Raw genomic sequence first — 12473 nt, forward strand, 5'->3', positions numbered from 1 at the left:
CAGGAACACTTCTACACTGCTGGTGGGACTGTAAGTTAGTGCAGCCTCTGTGGAAAAGAATTTGGAGATACCTCAGAGAGCTAAAAATAGAAATATCAACTTTAATTTTTTAAGACATGTACTGATTTTTATTTTCCATCTTGATGCCTAAATATTCCAATTAATATGTGCCTTTTAAGTATAGCCTTATTTTTTTAAGTATAAAATCAAAGTACCACCAAAGGAGTGACAAAAGCAAAATTCTTATTTTTTATATTAAGTAAAAGAGTGTTAGACTTGCAATAAAACCTGCTATGTCCCTACCAAACATGAGACTTTATAATTTTCATGTCAATTATTTTGTCAGAATCCTGGGTTTTGGGACCAAAGATGTCAGGGTGGGAGTCTACCTTGGGTTCTTGGTGTGCTCTTGGCCAAAGAATGACCAGACACACCAAAGTATGGAGTCCAGACTATTATCCCAGTCCCCTAACTCCTTTCTTGGAAAAATCACCAGCAAGGCCAATAGGAGGGAGTAATCTCAGACAGGGAGCAGTTTCACAAGAGCAATTCTTTATTGTAGAATAAAACGGTTCTGTTTCTAAGAGTGGAGTGAGACAGAGCAACTCGCTCACTCACTAACGCACTCACTTACTACTGACTTCTTGGATTGCTTCCTTTCATTAGCCCAGTGTGGAGGCCTGCTTTTGGGAGGTGTAGGATGTTATCAAATGATCAATAGGTGTCCTCAATATTCCGTCTGCAGATTCAAGCTGACGGCATGTTAATTACTCTTAGGTTACTCTAGGTCACTTTATAAATCTTATTATGCCTGAACAGGGAATTCCTAGATTGAGAAAGCACCCTCTCCTTCCCCAGGTGTAGCAGTTGCTCCAGATAGAATTAAGGGTGGGGCAGCACCTAAATGAGGTGCCCCACCCTTATCCTTCTTCCCAGGTGGAGCAATTGCTCCAATCAGTGCCTGAATGGGAAACTTTTGTCTTGAGAAGAGCCAGAGATCCTAACTATATACGCAACAATTTGATTGATAGTTTCCTCATTTCTAAAGAAGTAGTGATGGTAGGCAATGTTTTCCAGTGGAATTTTTGAAGTTCAGAATTAAAACTGATCAAAGCTGTATGAGTATCCTTTTATAAATCCTATCATTATGGGGTACTTAGTGGAATTTTTAGCCTTCTTTGGTTCCTAACATGTATGATTATGATATGATCAAATTCCAAATTCAATTACATTTCATTGAGTTTTATTGGAGATGAAGTTCAATTAATCCGAAATTAGAATATAATTTTAGATAAAAAAATTGTGAAAGAATAATATGCATTTAAGCGAAAGATAAGTACTTATTCTCATGTATTCTTTTAAAATGAGACTAATAAAACAACTTTTTTTATTGGCAAGTGAACAAATCTAAACTCTTAGAGTGTGCTCTTAAAAAAATGCTTAGCTGTGGTGGGTGTAGGGGGAGAACACTTGCTGTGTTTCTTTTCGTTTTCATCTGTCACCATTTAGTAGGCTTGCAGTAAAAGAATGATTGAATGCATGATTAACATCATGTAAGCATGCTTCACTCTAGTTTCCTGACAAGATACCAAATCCTCTGAGTTTTATGTGAGAAGTAATCCTAAGATCCAATGTCAGCATAATTCCCGCAAGACAGCTTAAATATTTAGCATTCTCTCTTAAATCAAGTAATCCCTTAAATTCATTTAGATGCCATTTCTACAGATATAGATATCAATATCTACCTATATTCATCTATCGTCTGTCTCTTCATATGGGTATATACATACACATACACAAATACACATATTTTTCCTTTGAATACTAAGGGATTGTTGAAATATGTGTCATTTGTTTCTCTTTATAGTACTCTAATGAAATACATTAAAAAGGTGTACAAGTTCAACAAATTATATCTTCTGAGAAAGTCTAAACCTGGAAAAAATTATATAAATGGAAGAAACATTTATTGTGATTACTAGACTGGAGTCTCAGTAGGCTAGGATTATTGTAAGTAAAATTGATTTGTCCATGATTTGATTTTAATCTAGTTTAGTAGAATCATATTCTACAAGGAACAGATACTTAATTTAGTACATTATTATGAAAAGGCTTCAGTTCAGCGCAGTTTAATGTATTTGATATGATAAAAGCACTAACTGATTATTAAGTTTTTAAAAAAGTTATTCCTTGTTATTTTATTACCATTCAAATAATTTCCTCTGATTGTAATATTTATATTAAATATGGAAAAATAGTTTAGGCTTTTACAGTGGTACCAAGGCTGATTGTCTCTGTAAAATGCAGCAATTTAGGAAGAAATAAATAGCATTTAAATTTTTGCTGCACAGATTGCTTTCTTTCTGATCTAGTGATTTTTTCAGAGAAACCACTTGCCATAGAATGAGTTGGAGCTGTCTAGTTACAAGCTACAGTTGTAAACAAGGTTCTATGGAAACCAATCTCCTGCAATTTTCCAGTCTACTGTTTTCCAATATCAAGGAGTTAGAACACTTGGCAATTTTGAAGATGCTGCTCAACAGAGGTCTCTAGCACTTTAACAGTTGGGACCAGATGGGACTATTTTCTGAGGTTAACAATCAGGCCAGGAGAACTATCCAAGCAAAAAAAAGAAGCAAAAGGGGAATTCAGAGGGTGGAGTATGATATTTCTTTTTTTCTATTGAATGACTTATGCAAAATGTTCTTGTTCTCTTTTTTTCCTATAGTCTGGGCTATCGACATTCTATAAATATCATATCAATTCATCCTATTCCCTGTTGCTCTGTAATCTATTTGATGTTCATTTTTGTGTTGTAATAACTACAAAGAACATCTACTTTGTATGTGCAAGTATTAAGACTGCTTTTCCTTTTCTGTAAATAGTGATTAAAGCTATCTCTTAGCTCTATGCCATTAATTTGATTCATAGACATTTTGTTACCAAGTCAACACGAAAAGGCTCTATGTATGTAGCATGTAATTCGTTATTGTTTTTAAAATGAAGAGTTAAAAACTACTTGAGACCTCATGGGCAAATCAGTAGTATGGTGCAGAGAAAAGGAGGATGGTCATTGAAAGACTGCAGTAGCTTTTTTTTGCTTTGGAAATCTTCTTAAATTCTATGAGCCTCAGGTTCATTTAGTAAGTTAAATGGAATCTTAATAATATCTACCTGCAAGAGTTACTGTTTGTATTAAAATTATAAAATTATGCAAAGTAGGTAAAGTACCACCTAAAGCTTAGCGTGTAGTTGGTCCTTAATAAATGGTAGCTGCTGTTTCTGATATTTATGCTTCCTGGCTCCCTTGTGGTAGATGTTCCCCTGTGAATAGTACACAATGAATTGTAGACTGAAGCGAGGTTTATCCCTGCTGGGCTGGAGCATGTAATTGCTTGTGGGAGATTGTCCAGAACTCTATACTTGCCTCTGCCATGGCAACCAGCAACGTTACAGGTAGTACTTGTTCCATGAGCTAAGACCTCAAGGTGAGTAACACACAGAATAGAGCCTCAGCTGACCTGAGATAGACTTGTCATATGAGTAAGGAATACACTTTGCTTGCTATAAGCTATTAAGAATTTGAGGTTATGTATTGCACCATAATCTAGCCTCTCCTAATTTGCATAACCTTTAAGTAATTATAGTGTACTAATACCATCATAATTTCACTTCTATGACTCTGTTTAACAATTTTTAACAACAAATGCTGATCTTGATTAGGAAGCTTTAATGCATGTTTCCTGGATTGCTTCTCTTCCCTTTTAAAAAAAAAGGAAATGAATATATCCTGTTGTTCTCAAACATGTTAGAAAAGACTAATTTTATATCATCAATTTAATTAAGCTAAAGCATATGTTGCTAATTTCTCCACAATTTTGTCTTAGGACACAAATTCATTCCCAATACTTCTGATTTCAGAATACTTTTATAATTCACTAGATTGCTGTATGAAATATATCTGCATACAATTTTGCAAATTTTTTTAAAAAACGAACAATTCTTAAAGACCAGAGCTCCAGATGTTGTACAGAACACACAATTATTCATAGTTCCTGACAATTATCTTTTTCTTCCTTTTCAACATATATCTGCCTCCGCAAATGTGAGCTAACAATATACAATGTGCAATATGCAGTCATACAGTGAGTGAAATGGCAGGAGATGCGCTTGCCTTTTATATTATCTAAGATGGTTAACATTGTGAAAGAAATCTTGCATCCTCTGCAAATTTCTCCCTTACCATTCTTGGGAACTGCAAAGAAGGCTTTTCTTTTGTCAAATGACTCTATAGCATACTCATGCCCATTCGGATAAACACTGGAATTTTTCTTGCAATATGTTGAGGGATTTGAGATGCAGGTCACAAGCTTAAATGTGTTGTGTTTTTTTGTTTCTTAATCTATCTAATCTCTCCAATTTCTTGTCTGTGTTTCACTATCTATTTGGAACAAATAAGATTGATAATGGTACCTTGCGTTCCTGTCACTCTGGCCAGGTGAAACGGTATCACATCGCCCAAGCTGAATCAAGGCAGCACTCTTCAGCCCAGGCCTTATCAGGAATCTTTGACTCCCACCAGCTGGAACTGCTGGAGTGCTTCACTCCTTCTCCTTCGGCCTCAAGATTCAGGAGTAAGGAGAATTCCCTGCCCTTGCCGCCTGTGAGTCCTGGACTGAGATTACATCAGTTCATTTAGCTGGAGCTTTTCAGGCACTCCTTGGCAGGAATTGATTTCCTTACTTTGGTCCCTTTTCTTTTGGATTCCTCCCAAAAGACAGACTCCAGAAAGTGAATTCTACCCTTGCAAGGTACGTTTCAGATAATTACCTGAAAATGTTAGAGAATGTTAAGGCAGTAGAGAGGTTATTTTTCTATATTTGTAAACCCCCCAAGAACATGTGTATAATATACTTTTTGAAAAAGTGCCTTTCTTCTTGAGAGTTTGTTGAGGAGTAAAAAGCATAAAAGGAAATGAGAAAGTTAATTGATTTGCCTTCCAAATAATTTTCTCAGTAATAGTCTAAGGATAAAAGGTCCTGAACCTACACAATAAACATTTTTAAAAAGATGTGTACTTTTAAACCAATCCTTTCATCAGTTGTGATGTCATTTGCAATATGCTTCTTGCCAGTTTTCAAACTGCAGCTTCTTTGTAGTATAACAATTATATAACTATGCTAAATATATATAGATATGATTAAAATGTTGTTTTTGCTCTCAAAAACCTTGCAGTTCAGTTGATGCAGTCAAATGCACAGAAAAAAATAACACCTGTTGATAACTTCTTTTATCAAAGAAGCCCAGGGTATGATCTCTGGAAGCATCTCTCTGTTGCTTACCCTACCGTAATGGGAACAGTGGAAGACCTAGGGAATAGCAAGTCACTTGTTTGAAGTAGAAGGTTTAACTTTTGTTTTTGTTTTCACTGCTATTAAACAGCACATATTATCTTTTTTCATATTTTATCTGACATACTATAATGTCACATGAATACAAAACAGTAATTAATTTTTTTAAAAAGTCACTTGTCAGTTATGTAAAATGTAGCTTTATTTGGTTCTTTGATAATAATTTTTAAAAATAGGACAAACCAGAATTTATTTGTGAAATAAGGTGCTTTTTTTTGACAAAGATGTTATGCAGATGAGTTCTAGTTTAAATGATCCTGAAGCCTTTAAAGAGAATACATTACAGAAGGTTTATATACTCTCATCCATGAGGCATTGTGGAGGAAAAATCCAATCCACATCACCTGGGAAGGGATTGGGGGTGGATGGAATAAGACTATCTTACTTTTGATGCTCTACTTGGTTTTGAGTCAGTGAATATCTCTCTCAGAGTGATTTAGAGAAACCAGTTTGTGGAGAGAGGAAGAAATGGAAGCTAAAAGGCTGACTTGAATGCCATCTTGTTTCTATTATGTAATAATAATTGTCCAAATTGTGGTGCCGGTAGTGAGAATGGAAGTGAAAGGATTGATCAAAGTCGTTTCCAAACAAAGCAAAAGCAACACTCAGGTCTTAGGGAGTGATTAGGCATGACAGACAGGTGAGAAAAAAAAGCATTTATTATTTGGGAAGTGACATAGCAGAGAAAAAAGGAAAAAAAAAAAAAAACAGGTGTTTGTGGTTGAAGAGATCCCAGATTTGAAGCTTAGCTCTTCACAACTAAGACAGGAGAGCTTAGGGGAGGTTACCTAACTTTTGAGAACTTTCATTTCCTCCTGGGTAAGATGGGAGTAATAATGCATATAGCATAGGGCTGTTGTAAAAAATGATATGGAGCAAAGCATGGGAAATGCTCACCATGGATGATCTCCTTTCTGTGGAGTGCCTGCCCTCATGATATCCTTCCTGCAACATGTTGTTTGCCTCTCTCATGATGTTTTACAGTGAAGATCAAGCAATGTGAGTAACCTGTGCTAAGTCACACAGATAATGCACATTTAGAATTTTTATCTAGGTCTCTCTGAATTCAAAGTTGCAACCCCTCCTACACAGCTCACACTTAATAAATAAATAGCATTTCTTTTCCTTACAGACAGTGTTTGCTACACTTTTTAAGCCTGTAATGAAAGAGGTAGGCCCTCATACCAGAAGAAAAATAAAACAAAAACCAAACAAACAAAAACAGACACACATAGACACAAAATGTTAGCACTATGGATGCCCTTAAGGCAGTAAAGACCTCTAAGACACTGAGAGTTGACTTCAAAGTTCATTTCTATAAAACTGGAAAAAAAGGTTAATTAGAAAGTGAATGCAACCATAGAAATAAGTGCATCCCCTCATTCAAAATGTTTCCTCTACTAAGCTTCCCGAGTTACCCTGTTTCATTAGGCAAATGTTTAGTCGCTTCATTAGTGTCTTGAAAGGACACCTAGACCCTCATGTGAGTGGACTCTTCCCAAGATAGCCACAAAAACCACACTCCTGCCTGCATAATTCAGGTCACTGCTCAAATGTCAGAGGGCCTCTTTGACCACTTCATCTACAATCACCCTCCATGATATGTTGCATTCCACACCCTGCTGTATTTTCTTTATAACACTTATAATTACTTGATAGTATCTATATTTTATATTTTTGAAATTTGTTTTATTCCTATTGCCCTGTTGGTTTGTTTGGGCTGTGTCTTAAGCACCTATCACAATACCAGCACAAAATAGAAGTTGATACCTATTGCATAAATGAATCAGTTTCTGGGTAGCAGACAGTTACAAGTGGACGGCAGCGTAACCACACTTGCTGTTTTAGATAAAGGAAGAAGGAACAGGAAAGAGAGGACAGAGTTATGCCTGAACTTTGGGTCCAGGGTGCTAGACTGACCCTATGAGAGCTCAGACTCTCCTGGGGTACAGCTGTGTAAGAGAAGGAAGAAGAGCAACATGAAGTCAGTACAGTTAGAATGACCTCATTTATGTCATGGTTAGCTACTAAAATGCCCTTTCAACACTCTTTACTTAATAAATGTTGAAAGATCAGACTCCTCCTTTTAAAAACTACACCTAAAAACAAGTAGAGTGCCTATGTTTACGATAATTAGATAGCTGGCATATATTTGCAGGTTAGCTGTATCTGATTAGTTTCAGGATATGGGCTTCATCGCCAGCTAAAAGCACTTTTCAAAGATGTGCTAATGCATAGAAAACTATTAACACAATCATTTGTTACTGTTTGGGAGTCAGATGTGAACCAATTACACAGAGTTTCTGTTTAACATTGATCATAGGCATGCTGTTATGGCTATTTAAGATTACCCAGGTTCTTTAAAGCATAAAAGTCTGTTTGCTTTCATTTACAGTAATACTGTGGTGGGAAGAAAAGTATGTGTGGTTATAAGTTCAATTACAGTTCCTGGTTTATTGGTGGCAGTGTCCTAGACTAGACTGTGGTCCTGACGAGGGCAATGCGGTGAAAAATGAGGATCATGCTCAGTACAGTGGAAACTTAAAATGAGACTGGGTTTAAATTCACAGCTGGGACTTATACACTTAGCACAGGAGAACATAGGGTCACTATAGTAAGATAAGGAGTGTTCAGTCATATCCTGCAGAGAGGCTAAGATATTGGCTTTTTGGCTCTTGTTCAATTGCCTAGAACTTTTCCTTGGATTATGTATATGTTCACCTGTGAGTATTTACGTCGTGTATAGACATAGACACGCAGATATATATGTATTTTGAACAAGTAAGTTTTATTTACATACTAAGAGACAAAATTTCTGAAGTCAGAAAAAATTCTTTTTCCAATAACATAGCAAATATTCTTTTACAATACCAGGTAATGTGAAATATAAGGATTTAGACATAATGTTTCCTTGTGAATTTAAAAGCTATTGTTTAGGCATGCTGATATTTAAATTAGATATAAATTGGGAATATGTAAGAAAAATGTGATTTTTATTTACACATTTATCATGCAGAGTTTCAGAGAATAATACTAAGAGTCAGGAAAATAATACTAATGACATGAAATGTTAGGCAAGAAAGAGGAAACGGAAGGAAGAACATCATATTTTTTCTGGTGGACTTATTATGTGCCAGGTATATGGACTGACCATTTTTTTTTTTTTTGGTGTTTATACTATTTACTCTCAGAGCTAATTTAAAATGTAAGTATTGTATCTATTTTTAGAGGAAAGAAAACAACATTTCTGAGTCCTTCAATAATTTGGTCACAATCAAATTGGTAGGCATTTGTAGAAGCAGAATTCAAACCTAGGTCTTTCTGAATTCAAAGTCAACCTTTATTATATCTGGTCTTATGCAATTTTCCTTTTTCCCTCCTTTTCCCACAAAGTAATGTTACCTTGTTTTATTGTTTGTTTGTTTCTTTGTTTCTTAGTACATAATTTACAAAAGGGCATCAAAGAGTAAGCCTAATTTAGTGCTGGGAATGCATAAAAATTCCTCAAACACAAGAAATACATAGTTAATAGGTTTGAGTACATTTCAGCTTTTGAAGGCCAACTATGGTGCTGATGATCTATGACCTGTAATATGAACATTTTGCTTATTTTCAAGAGTTGTCATACTGAGAATATCCTCTCAGTCATCTCCCATGATCAGGTGCCAATGGATAAAAGATTGGATTGAATCTAAGAAAGGGAAGTTAATTAAAAAAAATGACTGCTTCCCTTTGGATTTCTGTTATTTATTTATTCACTCATTCAACAAATATATACTGAGTAGTTCCTACTTCTGTAGACCTAGTCTGGATTCTTAATAGAACCTGAAGGCCTTTACAAGGGTCATGAACACACATTTACAGACAGGTAACATAAAAAAGAGAAATAAGTGTATGTAATCTATCTATAATTGCTAAAGAGACACCCACCATATGTAAAAGTGTATAGCTACTACTAAACACTGAACACTTGCCAACTGTTGCCATGTAGTGATATAGCATTGCCTGAAATATAATTTTTCATGAGAAGATAAAAAAATTTATATTTTTATTTGAAATCATTCATTTTTAAATATTGGCACAATATTTTTGTTGTTATTTAAGTATGTGCGGAAGAACACATTCAGCTTATAGATCAACATTGTGAAATGATTCATCTATAGAGATTATACTGTTTAATGTTTTCCACTACTAGATAGTTCCTAGAGGACTGTGATCATCTTTGCCTATGCAAGGTTTAGGAGGGAATGTATATTAATAATACTGTTTGTTTAATAAGGTAGAGAAACTTATTCATTTAGAAAGCGATTGGTGTTGCACAGTAAGTGCCCACCTCTGACTGAAGTTGAGAGATTTTATGAGCACCTACTATACCAATGGGTACCTTGAGTTGATAATGTCGTTTAATAGTACAAGTCAATGTTGTTAGTATTGCCCATTTTGTAAATGAAGACATAATTAAATACGGTACATGAAGTTATATTCTATAATGAATACATTTAATCTTCAAATTCTTGTTTCAAATTATATTCTTCTAAGACATTGTACAAGATATTTAACCTTGCTGATCTTCAATTTTATTACATATAGAGGGAACATAATAAAATCTTTACAGATCTTCTGTGACATTTATTTGAAGTAATGTATAGACGTCCTTTGAAGAGTTTGTGACACCTGGCTGGTTTTCTATGAAGAGTAGATAATACTATAGCAATTGTTTTGTGTTTAAAGCCTATGATCTGTTTGTTATGCCTCCCAAGGAAAAAGGTTGCCTTGTGGTATATGAGTCATATTGAATTCCAGGAAAGCAGAGGCTTGTTGTCTTTTCACACATTTGGTTATTTCTAAAAAACAATGCCAGTGGATGGTCAGCAAGACTAATGGCCATGCTTCTCCTTGGGTGTGAAATTGGCTTTAGCACCCTCTCCCAGGCTCCTTTCAATCAAATTCAGGCTGCCCAGTTAATTCCACTCAGCAACAAAGCAGCCTTTACTTGAAGGAAAATCTATTTTGAATTATGGATTTCAATCTGAAGAATACCTCAAAATTCATGGGGTAGTTTTGTTAAGCTACGTGTATTCCTAACTCCGAGGACTCACGTCATAATAGTTGTATCCCAAGTTAAGAACAATTGGTCTTCAAATAAGCCAATTTTCAACCAGAAATGTTAAAAAGACAAGCATACCCCATTTATGGTTATAATTTATATCATTTTAATTAAGTATAAGGTCATAAATCTGAGAGTTTATGACAAATAGGGTAGTAATGTAGTTAAAGAATAAAGAGTTGTTCATCTTTGTTTCTCAAATTTCTTGTACAGCATATATAAAGTTGTACATGCATGATCCGTGCTGTCTTAAAAGCTTGAGTTTAAAGTAGATTTTGTCTTTGTGATAGTGTGGTAGATGGTGATGGTGATGATTATGATGATGGTAAAAGCATCCACTGACATTCATTAATAGCAGGCATTATCCTAAGTGCTTTTCATACATTATCTTTTTTTTTTCCTTTTTTTTTAAAAAATTTCAGCGTATTATGGGGGTACAAACGTTTAGGTTACGTATAATGTCCTTGCCTCCCCTTTCCCCGCCCCAGAGTCAGAGCTGCAAGCATCTCCATCCCCTAGACAGTGCTCATCGAACTCATTATGTGTGTATATACCCATCCCCTCTTCCCCCCTCCCATCTACCCAACGCCCAATGAATGTCATTCCTATATGTGCACTCAATTCATCATAGTATGCCATAACTAAGTTACCATTTTTATCCTCATTTAACAGAGGAGGAAATGAATGAATGGAAAGGTTAATTAGTCAAGATTCACACACTATTATAGATCCATGATTTGAACTAAGGCATTATCACTCCAGAAGGTGGGCTTTTCATTTTATGTTTTGTCATCCCTCATGAAGAGTAGGAAACTCTAAGGAGGCTAGGAGTCTTCCTTAAATGATTCTCCTGAGGCACAGTCTATCAAGAAAGTTTCTTTATTATCTGCAATATCAAACCCCTGTCCCCTTCTTTAGTGAATATCAATAATTTACTATGCATTTTATTGGGAGCAGGAAATCAAATAAACACGAAGCTACAAAAATAGACAGAGATACATAGATAGCATCTGATCAACTAGTTAAATAGCATACATGTACTGATCACGCCCAGAAACAATCACATTTTTGTTGATTAGGCTTTCGAGTGTTGGTTTTAAAGTACCATCCGATCTTCTAAACAAATAAATACTTAGCTTTTAAGTAAATCGCAATCCTGGCCTCATATAGTACATTGGCCACCTTATGAGAATTGATAAAACCTCTTAAAATAGCCTAATATCTGCAACTTCTCCTTGTCAAATAACAGCACTCAATTTTAAAGATTCCACTTGAGCAAACTGTATGCATTTTTGCCTGTTTTCTAAAATACTCTTTTTCTTTTTTCAGTAATGTTTGCACTGTTTGTATTTAAGACATTATTTTTCTTAGAATATGAATCCACCCCTCAGAAGGTCTAGAATACTTACCTATATTTGAATCTAATCAGAAATACTAAGGAGAGTACTGTGTGTTTAAAGACACTCAGTAAATGTGAATTGCGTGACTACTGATTCTACCCATTCTACCTGTTCAGATATATCCATATTTTTCTTAAAATCTTAGCAACAGTGCCAGAATTTTCAGAATAAAGCAATTTATCATTTATGAACAGGAACTTCTCAGAATTCATTTTGACCAATATGTCCAATGGCAACTATTAGTCTCATATTTAAAGTTTTGACATATATACTATAATAATATAATATCAAAAACCTCACAGCAAAGGAGAGTAATTTTTTAGTACATGTATTTTCCTCATAAGGGAAAAAAACACAGATAGGATCAAAAAAGTTCAATGATTTTTAAGTGGAAATAATAAAATATAATTCTCCAAAGGGACATTGAGTTTCATAAAAGGACCAACACAGTGGTCCTTTCACAGTGGTGAAAACTTTAACAGAACTTTTAGCAAGAATTCAGCCCGTCAGATACATTTAGAATCATATGGTTCTCCGATGGTCTGAGCAAATAGA

The sequence above is a fragment of the Propithecus coquereli genome, unplaced genomic scaffold, assembly GCF_000956105.1.
Source record: "Propithecus coquereli isolate 6110/MARCELLA unplaced genomic scaffold, Pcoq_1.0 Scaffold245, whole genome shotgun sequence".
Classification (NCBI taxonomy): Eukaryota; Metazoa; Chordata; class Mammalia; order Primates; family Indriidae; genus Propithecus; species Propithecus coquereli.